Source organism: Phyllostomus discolor, chromosome 7 (assembly GCF_004126475.2).
Source record: "Phyllostomus discolor isolate MPI-MPIP mPhyDis1 chromosome 7, mPhyDis1.pri.v3, whole genome shotgun sequence".
Classification (NCBI taxonomy): domain Eukaryota; kingdom Metazoa; phylum Chordata; class Mammalia; order Chiroptera; family Phyllostomidae; genus Phyllostomus; species Phyllostomus discolor.
In genome coordinates this window covers 41,202,184-41,221,278 of record NC_040909.2, presented here as the reverse complement: position 1 = coordinate 41,221,278, position 19,095 = coordinate 41,202,184, and the positions used below count along the sequence as shown (strand labels likewise).

General features: G+C 49.6%; 1 protein-coding gene across 15 annotated transcripts in view; it reads right to left on the bottom strand.

Annotated features, from left to right (window-relative positions):
* Positions 1-19,095, bottom strand: part of ATP2B2 (ATPase plasma membrane Ca2+ transporting 2) — a 450,624-nt gene that overhangs the window by 137,992 nt on the left and 293,537 nt on the right. The window lies entirely within an intron of this gene.

Below are 19,095 nucleotides of genomic sequence, written 5' to 3'. Positions count from 1 at the left end.
CTCCCCCACTGGGAACAACCCACTCCCTGCCATGTACAGCATCACATGCAGTCACACTTCTAGGCATACATCTAACATCCCCACCTCCTCCCTCAAAAATATCTGTACTCACGGCCCCTCTGTGCACACATAGACCCTGGTTTCTCTCACTTCCCCATACACATTCTATGCCCACACAATTTGGGGTATAACCCCCAAGTACAGATGCTACCCCTGTCCATGCCACTGATATACACTATTCTTGCCACTTGGGACTTACAGGCACAGGGATGGGAGAAAGCCACCCACCTCCACCCTCAGCCCCCAACCACATTAATTAAGGCCCTCTGCGGGGCCAGAGGAGCCAGCTCATGCATATTCACCAGCACATCGTGAGCCTAAAGCTTGGCTCCCAGCATGAGCTGGGGTCCAGAGAGCCCTCACCTGGGGGCCCCCACAGTCCAGCACCATAGACAGCGGCCTCCACGTTCCTCTGGGAGGCCAGGAGGAGGAGGGAATGCTGGCTTCTTTCTGCCTGCCCGGCCACCCTTGCAAGAGTGCGGCATCTGCAGGGCTGCCAGGAGAGAATCCAATCTGCCTGGACACCCAACACCAGTGGCCAAGGCCCCGGCAAGCGTTGGGTGACAAAGGGCCCCTGCTGAGCTCGGCTGGGCCTGGCACGGAGACCGGCTCCGCCCAGCAGCCTCAGACAGCTGGCCATCATAGGCCCAGGACAGTGAGGAGTAGAGGGGGAAGACAGGACTGAGCCCCTGCCCCAGCCCCAGCTTCTCCCTCTTGTCCCTTGTGCCCTGCCCCTTCTCTCTCCTTCTACAATCCTTTCCTCTTGCACAGAATTTTAGAGCTGGCGGCATTTTGGAGTTAATTTTACTTCATTCTGTGAGAAGCCTGAAGCTCAACGAGGGAAAGGGACTTGTCCAGAGCCAAAGATCAAAAGCAGAGGGGCTCAGAGGTGTCCAGTCTTCTGACAGCCAGCACAGTGCTCTTTCCCCTTTCCCTAGGGGGTACTCTCTCCTTTCTCTCTGCAAGCTGAGGCTTGGTCAGTGGACTGTGGCCTGAGTTAAGTGAAGAACACAGGATGGAACCAGAGCAATCTGGATTTAAATCTGAGTTCTCTCAAATCCTGTGGAACTCTGGGCAAGCCTTTTCACTTTGCCAAGGCTCAGTTTCCTCATCTGTAAGACAACAGTCATTCTCCTCTTGCTAACTCCTAATTTACTGGGAGCTAATTATAAACCATGTTCAAATCTGGTGTTTCCATTGGGGTGTGGGGTTGTACAAGGGTTGGGGGTGCTGGAGCTGCAAGTGAAACTTGTCATGCCTTCCAGGGGGCCTTTTTACCTAGGGGTGCAGTAGGAAGCCTTATCTTTACACTGGGACCAACAGCTGGGGCAGGGACCAAGGATGCCTGGATGTACAGATGCTGTAGAGGTTAACAGTAGGGGCTCTAGAAGCCACAGTTTCTGGTCAAATTCTGGCTCCTCCTCCTCCCAGCAGGATGGAAGGCAAATCAACTTGAGTTTTATTATCTTAAAAAAGGAAGGGGGAATAATAGCATCTACCTCATAGGAGTTATGAGGCTTAAATTAGTTATTTCACATAAAACACTTAGAACTGAGCTCAGTAATTACTAAGGATTCAGTATTTATTGTTATTAATACCAATCCACACAACTACTTCATGAGACAGAAAGTCTTATTATCCTCATAGAACATATGAGGATGCTGAGGCCAAGAGAGGTGATATAAACTGCCCAAGGTCACACAGCTAGAGAGTGGTGGAGTTGGGATATAAACTTGGGCACTCTGGATCCAGAGACATTCTTTTAATCAGGGCTGTTTGCTGCCTCCCCTGGTTAATCTCCCTCATGGGGTTCTTAGGATGCTTAAATTAAGTGCCATATGTGAACAAAAGTGCTTTGCAAACCACAAGGGACTTTCTAAACTGAAGGCACTGCTTTTTCTATCTGTCCCCCTACTACCTGTGGTGTGGAGTGCAGGCACTGACAATTACATCCGACAGCACGAGCTATGAGAATCGTTAGCAGTAATTATATTTGTGATGACAGTGGTAGGCATATGCTAATGGCCTACTGGTAATTTTAATGACTACTGCGTTAAGATGAACAATAATCGTCAACCATCTATCCACCCATCTACCTATCCATCCATCCATCCATCCATCCTTCCCTCCACCCACCCACCCATCCATCCATTCACCCATCCAGTAACTATTTTGGACATTTACTCTGTTCCATGCACTAAACTATCCAGACATGATCCTTGCCTTCCAGGAGCTGAGAATGGAGAGGAGACACAATTAAATGAGTAACTTATATATAACACGATGGGTTTGCCATGACAGGGTGTCCCAGGTGCTGTGGACACCCAGAGCAGGAAGATCCGATCTGCTCAGGTTACCAGGGAAGATGAGTGGGGAAATTTAACTTCCTGTGGGTTAAGTAGGCTTTAAGCCAAAAGACAGACGTGGAAGAATCTGAAATATACAACTATGTATTAGTAAAAAGTCAGGAGGGACATAGTAAAAGGTGCAGGAAGGGACCTGTGAGCATGTCTGGAGGGATGAAATGCTGGGATAGCAAAATCAGTTAAAACCCAGAACTTTGCCCCTGTAGATGTTTGATCTTAAACTTTCTTCTTTGAGATTTCCCACTGTAGTTACCTCTTCTGAGGTGGCTTGTCCCCGGCCCCTGTTACCAATTTCTCCTGCATCTCACCAGTGCATGCATGAGACTAGTGCTGTGCTAGGCATCTTGTTTTTTATTATTTTTTATTTATTTATTTTTAGAGAAGGAAGGGAGGGAGTGAGAGGGAGAGGGAGGGGGAGAGAGAGAGAGAGAGAGAAACATCAATGTGGGGTTGCTGGGGGTTATGGCCTACAACCCAGGCATGTACCCTGGCTGGGAATCGAACCTGTGACACTTTGGTTCGCAGCCCACGCTCAATCCACTGAGCTACACCAGCCAGGGCGGCATAGAGAGCTTGAAGTCTACTGGCACAGAAGTACTTGTATGACGCCACTCAAATGATATTCTGGCAGATGGACAGAGCTGAAGAACTGCTAGTTAGTGTAGAATCTATCAGCTGCCTGAATTCTCCAGAATTGAACACTCTTCACTCCCCCAGCCTTCGCTGCCTTGACAATCACCTGTTCTGCTCAGCACAGTGTCCTTTACTGGGGAGCCTTCCTCCACCACACAGGGCTATGTAAATTCTCCTGACTCCTGGATGCTTCCTGTACCATGCCACACTTCACACTCTATTGCTTGGGCCTGCTTAGCTGTTTCCCTTCCCCAGGAGCTTGAGAGCTCTGAGTGGGCAGTAGTTATGTCATTTTTGTACCTACTATGGTCCCTGGCATCCAGAGGCACTTAATAAATACTTGATGAATGAATGACTATCTGGATTAGGCCCTGGGTCATACATCCATGGGAAGTCCTTGGATCTCAGTTTCCTCATCCGTAAAATGGGCTGGTGATTTTGACCCTGCCTGTCTTACAGGTTTGCTGGGGGTAAGGAAAGATATCACAACCAGTAGTCACACCTTTTTCTCTGAGATGCATACCCTGCCCTCCACTTCTCAGTTTCCCTTCATCACAATGAGGCGTGGGTGTGAGGTTGGAGCAGGCAGATGTCCCCTCAGCCAAAGGTCCCCAGACTCTGACGTTCTTGCAGCCTTGCCTAAATACCTGAGCTACCACTTTATGGCTGAGACACTTAAGGAGTAATGTGACTTTACAGAAGTCATCTCACCTCATCGGGTGGGCCTCATCTGCAAACTGGAGTTGACCCATCTAACAGGCTGCTGTGAGGACCCATGGGGACCCTGTGTGTGTGTCTTGGTGTAGCTCCTGGCCAGAAGCAGATATTTTACAACTCTGGCTTCTATATCTCCCCCTCACCCCCTGTTATTAACAAGTGTGTATACCTCACGGTTGCGATAAAGTATATTTGCAGCTAGTTCTCAACAATGGAATCACTCCTGCCCTAAAAAATGGGCGCACAGGCTGCTATGGACTGGATGTGTTTACCCTCAAATTAATATGTTGGAGCCCTAATCTCCAATGTGATGGTATTAGGAGGTGGGGGCCTTTGGGAAGTAATTAGGTCATGAAGGTGGAGCCCTCGTGAAGAGGATTGGTGTTTTTATAAAAAGTGACATGAGAGATAATCCTTCTTGGCCATGTGAGGAGACAGCAAGAAAACAGCCATCTGCGAGCCAGGAAAAGGGCCCTTATGGGAAAATCTGCTGGAACTGTGATCTGAACTTCCCAGCCCCCAGAACTGTGAGAAATAAATTTCTGTTGTTTAATCCAGTCTATGGTTTTCTGTTATAGCAGCTGAGTAGAATGAGATAGGGGCCTGGGAGGGGCACATAACTAGTTCTGGGCCCAGAGAGGGTGAGCAACACACAAGGAGTCACACAGCCAACTGAAGCCAGAGTCCATTGAAAAAAGCGGCTCCCTGCTTTCCAAGATCCTGCAGAGTGACCTTGACCAAGCCCCTTTCCTCCCTGGGCCTCACGTAGAAAGTCAAGGGATTGGACTAGTGATCTCTGAGGTCCCTTCAGACTCTGAAAGTGCCAGGACCTGCAGAATCCAGGAGAACATTCTAACAATATTGGATTTATGCATTTCAATTTCATCTTATTAGCATTTAAATGACTCTGTATTGTTACATTTCAATGACTCAAGAATAGGTTAGGGGAACCTTAATAAAAAGTCTTTGCCAGCAAGGACGCCTGCAGAAGAAGGTGCAATTTTTTTTTTGGAGTTAATTTAACAAAGAAGGAATCTATCTTTTGAAGGAAGGATTAAAAAGGAAAACAAAACCTCAAACCAACAGCTTTCAAATCCTACTGAAGGGTGGTAGCTGGGACAATTGCGAATGAATTATGTGCTAAAAATAACTTTTGAATGCTGAGTCCTTCTGTTTTAAGATGTGCTGAATTTAAATGCCACCTTAATATGTATTTTTAAAGTCACCTTTTTATTTTTTAAATCCTTACCCAAGGACATGCTTATTGATTTTAGAGAGAGGGGAAGGGAGAGAAAAAGAGAGGGAGAGAAATATCAATTGGTTCCTTCTGGCATAAACACCGCTCACTCTCCCCTCCAGGGACCGAACCCACAACCTAGGCATGTGCCCTGACCAGGAACCAAACAGGTGACCTTTCAGTTTAAGGGATAATGCTCCAACCAACTGAGGCACACCAGCCAGAGCTAAAGTCACTTCTTTTTTGAATCATCTCTGGCAGCCATGACAAATGTAGGGGACATAGGCTCCCCACTAGAAACCTCAGATGATGAGGACTGGTGCTGCCATTGGTTAGCTTTGTGACTTGGGAAAGGCCCTTAACCCCTCCTGTGCCTTGGCTTCCTCCTCCCAAACAGAGCCAGCTTCAAAGCCTACCTCATAGGGTTTTGTGAGGACTAATTGAGATAGAGCTTAGGCCAGGTCCTGGCACAGAGGAAGAACTTGTTAAATGGTGGCTGTTCTTAGGATGATAGCTCATTCACTGCCTCTATCCTCTGCTCAGCCAGAATGCCCCCCACACTGCTGTGCTAATGTGGAACTTAGATTGACAGGGCTATACCCACGATGCCCCTAGCACAGCTTGAAAGGTTGAGGAGGGTCCCTGCTTCTTGGCACAGTATACAAGGCTAGTTTCTCCTTTGCTTTGGTCTTGACTAATTAGTTCTGTTGGGGTTAGACACTTTCTTTCCTCTCCTAGATGCAGATTCTGGCCTTTCTGTAGAGTCTTCTGCCCCCAGCAATGGGAATCCCCCCACCATGGCTATGACCCAGGAAAATGGGTGAACTCAGCCAGCAGCCGGAGACAAAGGGACAACTACTTCTTCCTCAGCCTCACTCAGATGGCTGCAGCTGTTGCCTGAGATGGCCCTCTCTGGGAGAGGGAAGGTCCTGTCTGTGTGTGAGTGTGTATGTGTGAGGAAAGAGCCTGATGGATCTGTAGTGACTGTGAGTGTGAGTGAGGATGTGCATGTTAGTGTGAGTGTGGATATGCAAGGTCAGTGTGAATGTGTTATGTTAGATGTTCATCATGGCCAGTCCACAGTCTGGGGCACACCTGGGTTAGGAATGTGAAAATATTAGCGTTGAGCTGGACCTGTGACTGTGGTGTGTCAGCAGATGTGTCCTTAGTGTGGATGACCCTAGAGGACAAGGTTTGCCATGCAGTTCTATTGGACTATCTCAGCATGAGTGTGTGTCTGTGAGTGTGAGTGAGCCAGAGATGTCTGTGCCCACACCTGCCTCTGAGTACACAGGTCCCACCGTGTGTGTGTGTGTGTGTGTGTGTGCGCGCGCGTGTGCACCAAAGCTGACAATGAAAATCTCATCTTTGAATTCTCACAGATTAAGAAAGAGAACTGGGAAGGAGAAAGGGAACTGAAAATGAATACCTCACAAGTGAATTTAGTGCTATTTTTAGAAAACTCCTATCCTGCTAACCAGAAAAGAAAAATCTAAAAAAAATTAAAAAGTCTCACAGAAACAGCTATGCATCAGCCCTGAAGGTACAGATGGCAGGGCCAGAGGGTGGGCTATTAGGGACCTAGGGCTTCTTTTGTATCTTCTTAGCCTCATGCCCATCCTAGGAAGGGCAGGTCCAACCCTTAGCTGCCGACCAGACTCAACTCTCTCCACTGTTTCCTGTTCTCCAAAGGAGCTGCCAATGTTAGATGGCAGAAAAACCCTATTTCTAGTCCTTCAGGTATCTCACATACCTATTCATACTCCCACTTATCTACCCACCAATCCATCCATCCTTCTGTCTATCCATGCATGCATCCATCTGTCCACCCACCCATTCATTAGCTGTCCATCCATCCATCCATCCATCCATCCATCCATCTGTCTATCTCTCCATCCTTCTACCCATTTGGTAAACCTACATTTCAGGCCCCAAGTTACTGGGATTCTGAGAACAGTGAGAGAGGTGCTCAGACCCTCTGCCATAAAGAGCCCCCTGTGATAACTCCAAGGTTGGGATCTGCAAGCTGAGTTCAGTGATTCCTACACAACGTTTGCCTCAAATTTTGGGAGGATGTAATCCAAACAGCACTTGCCTGGGAACCAGATCTGCTGGGTCTCGATCTTGGTTTGACCACTACTATTAATAGAACTTAGTGTATGCCTCTGTGGGCTGGGCAGTTTCACTGTCCCTACCTTACAGATGAGGAAGCTGGGACTCTGAGAGGTTACAGATGGCCAAGGCCATACAAATAGGACTTGGTATAGCTTAAATACACTTGCTCTAGTCCAAAGCCTCTATCTTTCCTCTGTTCCCTACTGCCATTCACCAACTTGCAGTATGGCCTTGAACCACAGCCTTCTCTCCTGTGCCTGTTTCATTTTCTGTAAAGCAGGAGATGGATTTGGACAGATACTTGGTCTTGAAGGGCCATTGCAGCAATATCCTCAAAGATTTTCCCATCATCTGAGACTTGCTTCTCAGGGTATACATACTTCCTTGCTGCTGTGTCATCCCCAGCCAGAGACTCCATCACCAATGCAGGCCAAGTCCTACTTGGCTGGAGGCTGTAGGAAGGAGAAATGCCCTAGAGCCCAGTAGTCATGAGCTGATCAGAATTTACCTGCTGCCTTTGACTTGCACTGCTGTCCTTGGGCCTTGGCAGGGCAGTGTCTACTTTCCAAGATTTGCACCCTGATATGCGCCTTCTTAAGAAATATTTCCTTAAAAAATCTTTGAGAGTTTTCTGATATAGCTAAAACAGTAAAGTCATCAGCAAATGGAGGCAAGAAAGCCTAGCTGAGGCAGAAAACTTTGGGCTGCAGAAAGGGGACATACACTAAGAAGGCTGTGAACTGTGGCTCTGCCTGGGATGGACCAGCTGCTCTGGACCTTGTTCTCTGGTTTCAGCAAAAAGCCTTGAATATCTCTCTGGCCTGAGCTCTCTCCTGCCCTACTCTCCCTATAGCTGCACTGACCATCTTGAGGCCCCCTTTGCTGCCCTGGCTGCCCATAGCCTCATCTAGGATTCTAAATGGCTACAGTGAAACTATCCCATCCTACCTTCATCTTCTTCCTTCTCTCCTATGGTTACAAGCGGAGGACTGAAGGAAGGACAAACAATGATGACAACAGCAATGCTTAGACTGCATCTACTACATGCCAAGCACTGTTTTATGAACTTTACATTTGTTGTCTCACTTAATCCTTCACAACAACCTAATGATACAGTAACTGTTTGCACCCTGTTTTACTGAGGGAAAACAGAGTGCAGCGACTGGCGTTAAGGTCCTTGGTTGGGGGTAGTAGAGTCAGATCTCAAACACACACACACACAGATACTCATAAGGGCCCCTCAGGCTCACTCATATATTCTCTCCAACAGACCAGGCTCCTTCCCCTTCCTCTGGTTTCTATAGTGAAGCACAGGGTTCTGCTGTGCAAGTTACTTGCTGGTTGGTGAGTCTTCAGGATTCACCTCTGACCGTGGAGGGCTGGGGCCAGGGAGCTGTCTCTGGGGATAAAGTATTGATGGATAGATAGAGGTGGGTGCTGGGGAGGGATTGTGTGGCTGAGGTCAGGGAACCTGATAACTGCAGGCCCCTACTCCCTGCAGGCTGACCAGCCAAGGCTGGGTGTGAGCACTGTCCATGTGGTCCTGGTGCTGACTGACAGCCCTCTGAGGAGGACAAAGGAGCAGGCACTGGGGAATTGTATCCACTGGGAGCTGTTCCTAAGGCCACGGTGCTGACTAGGGGTATGGGGTGGGCTTTAAGAATGGCATAGCATGGAGCTATCCATATGCTATAGTGCTGACACAGAGCAGAGGATTATAAGTGCCCCTAGGAGCCTTCTAGGATAGCAGTACTGACCAATAGAGTGGGGTTGACTGGGGAGGGCACAGAGCCTTTTCCATGAGCTCTGTGAATAGGCACGGGGAACTGTCCCCAGATATTTGGTGCTGATACTCAAAGCTGGGTTCTCAGGCAATAGGGTATCCTAGTGAGCAGTTGTGAGCCAACAAAATGACACTGCAAAAGGCCACTCAGGATCACTTAAGTGCATGCACAGAGGACTCACCTTGGCCTATGTGCCATCTGTTATTGATGCCAGAAATCCCACCATTAGTGGTCCAATTTTTTTGTACTATGCATGGTCCTTTCCTTCTGGTTCCTGCTGGAACCATAGTTAAGTGGCATCTCAGTCTGACTCAGTTTATTAATTTTTTCCTCTATGTGTTGGGGTAGGAATATTCACCCACAGGTGTGCCAGGGGATGAATCTAAGTTGGGAGATTACTTTTGAATAGTTAGTGAGTCCTTTGGGGTCCAGAATGGAGAAGCAGGAAAGTAAGGCGTGGGGGAAAGTCATTCATTGTGGGCTGAGAATACAGGCTACTCATCCAGCCTCCTGACTGGCCCCTTAATCATCTTTCACTGGTCCCACAGTGATGCTGACTGCCACTTACTGAGTGACTTCCATGTGTCAGGAGCCGTGTTAGGGTCTGAACACACCTTATACCACAATAAGCCCACAAGGTCAGCATTATTATGATATGGGGAAACCATGGCTCAAAGAGGTAAAATAACATCATGCCCAGGGTCACAGAGCCAGCAAGTGGCAGAACTGGGAGCAGAACTGGGACCTGTCTGACTCTAAAACCAACACATCATGTTGCTTCTCAGATGGACCATGCCACTCACTGGATTAAAAACCACTGATGGTTTCCCCAAGCCATCTAGGATCCTGCCCAATTGGCTTGGAGCCAGCCTCCCTGGGTTCTGGTCTAACTAAACTCTGCATTTCCAGAACAACAAATGCATGCTCCTGCCTCCCATCCTTTGCACACACTGTTCCCTCTAACGAGGATTGTCTACACCTGCTTTCCCATTAATCAAAACTTTTCTCTCCAAGGCTCAGCATGCCAACTTCTCTAATTCTCCTGCTATAAATTTCAACCCTCTTCCTACTGCCAGCCCATCACGTGTGATTTATTCCTCGATCTCACACCCTCCACCCTCAGTCTTGGGGTGAGTCTTGCCAGCTTGTCTCCCCCACTAGATCATGAACTTCCTGAGAGCAAGGCCTCCCCAGCCCTCAGCACGGCACAGGCCTCCACCAGTACCAGTTCCATGACTGAGAAAGCAATAATACTATGGAAGGACAAGAAATCTCAGGGTGCAGTTTGCATTTGAAAAGTGGACCTGGTCAGTCTGGTGGCAGGAGGAACTGATGCTAAATGCACTCAGGAATGTGCCACAGCCTTATAAGCAGCAAATTGGTAAGTCTGTGCCTGGACCCTATGAAGTAGCTGCTACCAGCATCCCATTCCACAGATGAGCAAATGGAGTCTCTGCTAGGTTAAGGAGGTTGCCCAGGATCACATAACTTTTGGATTTGAACCCAGGCAGTCTTCCATCAGGGCCCCTGTTTGGAATCATCAGCCCAAGTCCTCTCTATGATGACTCAGAAGCCCAGTGTGGTGGTAGCTCAGGCAGTGGGACACACTGAAGCATTTGGAGTCCAATGAGGAGATGTGCCAGCTCCTCTGGACCACGTTGATCAGGACTGTGTCTTCTGCCACACCCAGTGTTAGGTCCCAAGAAGGATCCCTGAAGGCTGGCCATTGTTCTTTTCTCCTCCTGCCTTTCCCCATTTTCCACACAAAGCTGGAGGTCAAGGATAAGGTCAGGGCAGGACCAGGCAGGGTACTGGGAACATAGGATACCTCTCATGCTGAGCTTGTCCTATGCATTGGCTGCCCTGGCCCCAGACTCAACCCACTGGCAGCCCCAGACTCAGATTCCAGAATCATACACCTTGAGGGCCTATGGAATCTCTTTGGCTCCTGCATTCAGCAGGTCTGCATGCTGATTAGTGACCACCCTGCAGGCCAGCTCTGCAGTCTTCCTCTGACTTGGCATGGCTGTTCTGGCCACTGCGGAGACCAACAGAATCCACCCAGCACCTTGAGCAGATGGTGCCACTTCTAAAAATAACACCATACCACACTCCCCAGTGCAGCCGAGTCCTGGCGACAGAAGGGGGTGCGGGTGGGGGTGAGGGCTGCTAGCTGTGCTCACCAGCCATCTGCACAGGGACAGATGCGAATGCAGCCTCCCAAGGGATTCAGAACCAGGGGACCCCAGCCTTGCTGAAGATGTGCAGAACCATGGCCTGCTGTTGAGGCTCTGAGCCCCAAAATGAAAGCAAGCAAGGCCACAGAGGGCGTGTACATCCTGACTCCCCACTGTTCCCATCACTGTAGCTGCTCCAGTAACCCCACCTCCACCTGGACTGCCCTCTCTTTGCCTGTTAGGTTCTATTTCATGTCTGGGTCCCTAGATCTCTCATCTCCAGTGCCACCTTCTCTTGGGGATTTCCTCCCACTCCCAAAACTTTTCCTCTCTGGATTCTTTAAAAAGATGTTTTAAAATGTATTTCTAGAGAGAGGGGAAATGAGGGAGAAAGAGAGGGAGAGAAACATCAATGTGTGGTTGCTTCCCATATTACCCCATCCGGGGGACCATATGACCCCAACTGGGGACCCCCCCCATTCCACAACCCAGGCATGCGCCTTGACAGGGAATCGAACCAGTGATCCCCTAGTAAACAGGCCTGCACTCAATCTACTGAGCCACACCAGCCAGGGTTCCTTTCTGAATTCTTAAACCACTTTTCATTCGACTCACAACTTAGTAGGGTCAGAACCCCTCTGTTGGAGGCCCAGAGCCTGAGAGACCTGGGCTAGAACCCTCACTCTGCTATCACTGAGTGACCTTGGGAAAATCAAGGCAGCTCTCTGGCCTCGGTCCTGAGACCTCAAAAATGGGGACAATAACCATTCCTACCTCACAGGGTGGTTGGGAGGATAATGTGACCATGCAAGACTACCAGTATTTGCAAAGCAGGACAGAAAAGTCAGAAGAGGCCCTGCTTCCCTAAGCTCACTTGAATCCAGATATCAGAAGGGACCTTAGAGGTGAAAATCTCTGCGATGCCTAAGTCCCTTCACTGCAGCTGTGCAAAGTGCTACTTGTGCTTGCATGCCTCCCTTGACAGGGGTTCACTCCCTCCTTCCATGACAATCTCTGCCAGTGCTTGTGGTTACAAAGTTCTTTAGGTTGAGCTTAAATTTTCTTCTATTTTTATTGTTTCATATTTAATGGGCAATTTATGACTCAAGCAGAATATCCCTACTCCCTCTCTTCCACCACAAGTTCATATCTATGAGTGCATAAATGTAAGTGTATGTGCCAGGGTGCACAAGGTTGTGCAACCAGCTGTGCATGTACAGGTGTGTGTCATACATGTCAGGGCAGGACAGAGCATGTGTGTGATTGATTACATGTGGGTATGTGTAGCCTGCTTCCCACAGACATCTCACCACCATCTCTGGGTCTGTCCATAGGGTGGCCCTGGACCTCTGAACCCAGACACCACTCCATTAGATGACGTTAGCTCTCAGGGAACTCTGCCATTAGGGATCACCCTGAACCAAATGACAGTGATGACAAAAATGGTATTTTATGAGTGTTCATAAAATGCTTTTCAGTTCAAAGTCTACAAAAAACCTACTGACTTTTTCTATTTTATAAGTAGAAACTAGGGCTAGAGAAATTCAGAGGCTATGGCAGGTTCCACAGAGAGTGACATCTGCAGGGAGTGACCAGGGGGATCAAGATCCTGCACAGAGCATGCAGCTCCAGAGCCGGTCACTCCCAACCATGGGCAGATAGGCCCGGAGCAAGCCCAGCTAGGAGGGCCACCATTAGTTGTCCCTGCTCCACTGCTTTCTCTCTTTGGGCCTCAGTTTCTCCATCTGTGAAATAAAGAGGTTGGACTAGATGGCTTCCAAGAGACCTTCACATGCTGACTTGTGGTAAGTCTTGGATGCTGGGGTCAGGAGAGGGAAGTAGGCCTCCCTTGTTCCTGGCACTCGTCCCTCTGATGGGCATGTGTGTGCCTCAAATCAGCCAGCTATTCTCTGGACACTGAGACATCTATGGGGGGGAATTCTTGTTTTAATAATAAAAATCAACTCAGGGCTGCCTTGTGCACCACCTGCCATTCCTTAGCACAGGCTGTTCCCTCCCTTCTGCCTCTCTGCCTGACAGACTCCTATTCACCTTGCAGGGCCAAGCTCAGAAGACCCCTCCTAAGTGAACTCTATGCTGAGCCCACTCTCCAGGAAGAGTGAACTGATCCCTCCATGGGTCTTAGCTGTTCATATCCTAGAGCAGGGGTGTCAAACTCATTTTCATTGGGGCCCACATCAGCCTCGAGGTTGCCTTCAAAGGGCTGAATGTAATTTCAACTCCTTAACAGTTAAGGAGTAGTTACATTTATACAGTTCTAAAATTGTTTCAGCCCTTTGGAGGCAACCATGAGGCTGATGTGGGCCCTGGTGAAAATGAGTTTGACACCCCTGCTGTTCATGTCCTAGAAGGCAGGGGACTGTGCCCATCCGTTTCCAGGTCCCCAGTACAACAGATAGACACAGTTGGTGCCTAACAGAAGCTTGCCGAGTGGCTGTAGGAACACAGTTTGACTCAGAAAGTGAGAGAGAACAAGGTTGCTTGGGTCATGAACTCTTCCACTGGGTCATCTACTTCTTCAACAAACACTTGAGTTTAGATACCAAGAAAGAGAATATGCAATGAGCACTTTCTCCGTACTCAGCACTGGCCTGCAGGAATGATCAAAAGGAATGGAGGTAACATTTCTGGCAGGAAGGTGGCCACAGTAATAATGGTATCAGAATGGCAATAACAGTAACACAAATAATTATAAGAGCAGCTAAGTTTTATTACTATCAAGTGCCAGTCCTTGTATTCAGCTGTTTCAAGGCATGATCCAGCTCATATCCATGATAGGCCCCAAAGTTAGACACTCTTCTTCATTTTACAGGTGAGGAAACTGAGATTCAGACAGTCAGATGGCTGACCAAGGTCATATTAGGGTCTGCATTTGGGTCTGAGTCCCAAGGCTGTGCTCTTGACCTTGGTAGTCAACAGACTTCCAGACCCAGAGTCAGCAGAAATGAAGCTGCCCCATGGTGGGGACACCAGCAGAATGAAATGTGGCATTCAGGCATGAAAGATAAACCCAGGGCCACCCTGCTGCTCCCTGAGATGGAGGAACAGTGCCTGGTGTCCAAGCGGCCTGGGTCCAGGAGGAGGCCCCCAGGATATTTCTAGCTTTAGCATGCACTAGGGAACCCCCAGTGGAGTTCTTTATCTTGCACTGCTGACAGGTGTGAAGTGGGGGCTTTGGCTGACCTGGCAGCCTGGGTGTGAGGGGCAGGAAGCAGATGGCAGCCCCTTCCTGTGTTGGGAAGAAGTCAAGGATGAAACCCTGAAGCCGTCAGCCTGACCGCATCACCTGCTGTTAGAAACAGCCCCCCGGCCAGAGGGCTGGCAGCCACCCAATGTGGCTTTGCTGACGAATGGTAGGCTCTGGGGAGGCATGGCCACAAGCCCAGTGCTCTTCCATGGATGGCATCGCTATCTTCTTATTAATGAGGACTGTTACTGGAAGTTCTTCCTAGTGCGACCTCCTTGTCTCACCTGTGATCGTGGGGCAGAGGGAGCAGGGGTGCTCATTTTAAAGATGAGGGGACTGAGGCTCAAAGGGAACAAGTGACTTGCTTGGCACGGGTCACTCAGATACAGTGCTGGGATTAGGATGAGGCAAGTAGACACCTAGGGTGCAAAATGCAAGGAGGTGCTCACTATCAGGTTCCTGTAAATGCCAGATCCCTTCCCTCCACAAGCTGTCACCTCAAGCACCCACAGACCTACTTATTCCTCCCCCACCTCAAACACAGGCAAAGATAGAAAATCTACAGTGGGACTTCAAACCCACTTTGGTGACTTTGTGGATGATACAGCCTACACCTGGAATCGTAAAAGATGCTTAAAGCCAATTCTCAGCAATCAGTCCCTGAGCAGCAATGGATTGCAGTGGAAACAGTTCATTTCTCACCTCCACTCATTTGGCAAACCTTTGCTCTGGGAGTCAGGAGCCATGGGATGTAATGTGGATGGAGTGGAACTGGACCCACCCTGTTCTCAAAAAGTTGTGCTTTGTTCCATCTGGCGTGGTGGCTGAACAGCATAACAATTTAATAAAAATAATCATGATAAGCTAATATTTATGGAGTATTTTCTATGTGCCAAGCACTTTATGCATGTCATCTCATATGACCCACATCACCACTCTATGAGGCATGTATTCTTATTATCTCTGTTTTGCAAAAAAGGAAACTAAGGCAAAGAGAAGTTAAATAACTTGCCCAAGGTCACAGGCAGAACACAACAGAACAGGGATGGACGGCCAGTAGAGTATTTGCTGGGTGAGTGAATGGCAACATGGGAGAGGTCGTGCAGGGAGACCAGGTAAATGTCAGGGTGATATGATTTCCTTCTTTCTTTCCTTTGGATTTGTTAAGTGTGGCCGTGAAAAGTGCCCTGGGAACTCCAGGAGGTGGCATCAGGCCTCCTGAGGGCAGTGCTAAGAGAGGATCAGAGAATTCTCCACACTTTTAAACAAACTTGGGCTGCAAGCTTCCAGGAGGATGGTGATGGTGACAGTCGCTGTATCAGTTAGCAGTGAGGGGTGGCTCCAGTTTCTCTCTGAGTCTGACCACGTGCCCTACCTATAAAAATATCTGAGGCCAATGGTCCCTCTTACCCTGAGAAAGTGGGCTCTCAGACAGTCTGGACCTGGGCAGGTATGAGAGGAACAGGAGGCTCCTCCAGGGCTGGTCTGGGCAAGAGTCCCTGGCCTGATCCCCCCCTGCTGGGACTCTGGCCTGCAGAAAGGGGGCTGCAGCTGGACATCCTGACACCCAAGCCTTCTGAGCTCACGCCTCGGTTGCCAGGCAACTGTGTAGCTCAGGTTTCGGGAGCTCAGGACAGGGCCTGGTGAGGACGTCAGTGTATAATATTAGATACGGCCCAGCCTAGTGGGGCTGCTTGAGATACACAAATCTCAGACCTGGGCAGGACCTGAGTGGTCCTGTGATAGTGTTGCAGATGGGAAGACAGAAATGTGAGGAGAGAGAGGGTGTTGTCTGAAATGACCAGTGAGTCAGTGATGCAGGCAGGGTAACCTCTGACAAGAACGTTGGAATAGAAAGAATAGTTCAGAAAGGGATGGCAAGTGTACTGCCATGTACAGGGCACTATACCAATGGGCACTGAGGCCCAACTGATCCTGAAAATGGTGAGGTGTAGACATTTTCACACCTATTTCATAGATGGGGTAGATGGGAAACTGAGGCTCAGAGAAATTGAGATCATTCAACTGGTGAACGGCAGCAGCCAGATTGGAGCTCATGTCAGTGTGACTCTGAGTCTGCAAGCTTCACACGGCCCCTGCCCTGCCCTGCCCTGCCCACAGGGACCAAGAGGAACAGAATGAGGACTGAGGGACCTGCCACACAGCTGGCATCTTTGATCTCTTCAGCAACCCCCAGAGGAGGGAGCAGGAGTATTAATTACTCTTCCTATCTGGACACTGAGGATGCTGAGCTCCAAGGGTTAAGTGGTGGTCCCAACATGACCTAAGTAGCAGGTGCCGATATAGGATTTAAACCCACAACTCTCTGGTTTCAAGGTCTGGGCTGACCGACGGTCCCAGTTCAGTGGGAGAGGCCTGGGAGGTGCCCCCTATACCAGGCCTCCCAGTATCAGACATTTCTGCCCCACCATGCCCAGCAGGCTGAGATTTCTGTGGGACAGGACCCCACTCCTCAGCCCACAAGACAGGAAAGCCCCAGCACAGAGCCATGACCTGGACTGCTCCCTCAGTTGCCCACACCCACACCTCCCAGCAACCTGAGCCTGGGCTGGACATGCAGGTTGCTATGGTGATAGCACATCGAATACTGACCTGAGGACCCACTGGCGGCACAGGGGAAGGCAGGCCTTGCCTCAGAAGGATGGATGGAGGGGTAGAGGACAGGGACCCTGGGACCGTGCGGCAGTGGAGGTTGTTCTGTGGGCCAGGCTGAGCACAAGCTGCTATTTATAATTCTGCTGAATGGGCCCAATAACCTGACCTGCAGTATGATGCTGGGAAGGCCCAGCAGCTGCACAGAGGAGAGGACACAGCTCAGGAACCTCCTCCTGGCCCCCAGCTCTGAGCACAGGGGTGAGGGAAGACCAGGGGGAGGACAGAACGCCCCCTTCTCCCTGCTATCTCCATTAGCTTCAACATGCACCCCTCTGCCCATCCTGCCTTCATCCTTGTGTCCTGGGCCAGGCTTAGCTGGGGGGTGGGGGTGGCAGCAGGGCTAAGGGCCTAGGTCTGGGTCTTAAGAGGGATCAGAGAATGTGTGTGCATGTGTGGTGCCTATGTTCTAGGATGCCTCCCATTGGAGGGAGAGGACAGGTAGAGGTGGAGGGGACAGAAAGGGGAGAAAGAGAAGCGTAAGGCAGAGAGGAACTTGAGAGGCAAAGGGTGGGAGGGAAAGGTGGGAAGAGGGGAGAGAGAGAAATGGAGGCAGACTTTTAAAGAGAAAGTGAGACAGAAAGGAAGGAGAGGAAAAGAGAGGAGGGAGGTAAATAGAAAGATGGAGGAAGAGAAGATGGAGAGAAGGAGAGGAAGAAGGGAAAAGGAGGGGGAGTGGAGAGAAAGACAAAGAGCCAGAGAACTGGAGCAGACAGAGATGGGTACACGGAGAATTGGGAGTCGAGACACAGAAGCAGAGGACGAGGACAGGGCCAGAGCTCCAGAGCACGTCCTCCTTGGCCCTGGTGGTCAAGCTGCTGGCTCAGAGGCTGAAAAGCAAATATGACTCAGGTCCCATAGGGGTACCTCAGTGGCCTCTATGTGGGAGGAGAGAGGGGCTATGTTGTGGCGCCTGCACTGACTGCCCAGACACCTTGGCCTGGGTGGGAGCTCTGGCCTGCGCATCCCCCTTCCAGGCCTTCTTGCCACCTGGGGGCACAGACAACGGCAAGGACTGCTCCAAGGTCTCTGGAACCCATCCAGGAAAGGCATGGTGGTGGCTCCTGGAGATTACCTGGCTGTCCGCCCTTGGAACTGGGTTATTTTGGGAGCTGAGCAGCCAGAACACATCCCCCTTCTCCCTGTTCATGGGCCACTGGCTGCTGACTCAAAATATTCTCTCAAGGAAATAGTCACCCAGAAATCCAATGTCACTCCTCCTGGAGGGGCTTCCCTGACTCTCCCAGATTTAACTTTCTGCTCACACAGGGCCTACCTTGTAGCTTCATTAGGAGGCTCATCTGGAGCAACCACAAGCAGGGCTTTACTGCCCATCTCCCCCATTAGACTGAGCTTAACAACAGGCAGGGCTGGTTCCCCAGTGCCAAGTGTGATGTCTGACACACATGGCCTTAACAAGCAGCACTAACAACCCTACAGTAGCAGCAACAGCCAATGTTTATTAAGCACTTAGGACATGCCAATAACTTAACATGCACCATCTTACTGAACCTCTCAGTAGCCCTATGTGTAGGTTTCGTTAGCAGGCCCTATTTTATAAGGGAGGAAACCAAGGCTCAGAGAGGCTAAGTGGTTTGCCTAAGGTCTCACAGTTGGGAAGTTGTTGAACCAAAATCTGACCTAAGGCAGTCTGATATCACATGACCACCAGGCATACAGCCTCTCTTGCTCTGCTGATCACTTGCACTTCCATGACTAAGCTCAAGAACTTTCTGTGGCTCCCCAGTGCCTCTAGGATCAAATCCAGACATCCATATGGTACTAGTTACTTTCCTCTACTTGCTCTTATATTGTCCCTTTCATGTCTCATTCGCTCTCCCCTGATCTCTTGCTTCTAAGCCCCTTCTGCTATCTCCTCAGCTATTAATGCAACAGTTATTTAATGAGCACCTACTGTGTGCCAGGCACATTGTGCTTCTTCCTGGGGAAGACAGATGGTGAAAAGTGCTTTGAAGAGAATAAGGCATTACATCCAGCTGCCAGGGGACCTATTTTGCTGCATAGATGTGCAAAGAGCTGGGCCAGTGTGTTCCAGATAAAGAGAACAGCACAGGCAAAGACCCTGAGGTGGGGCAGGCTTTTAATACCCAAAGAAGGCCATCAT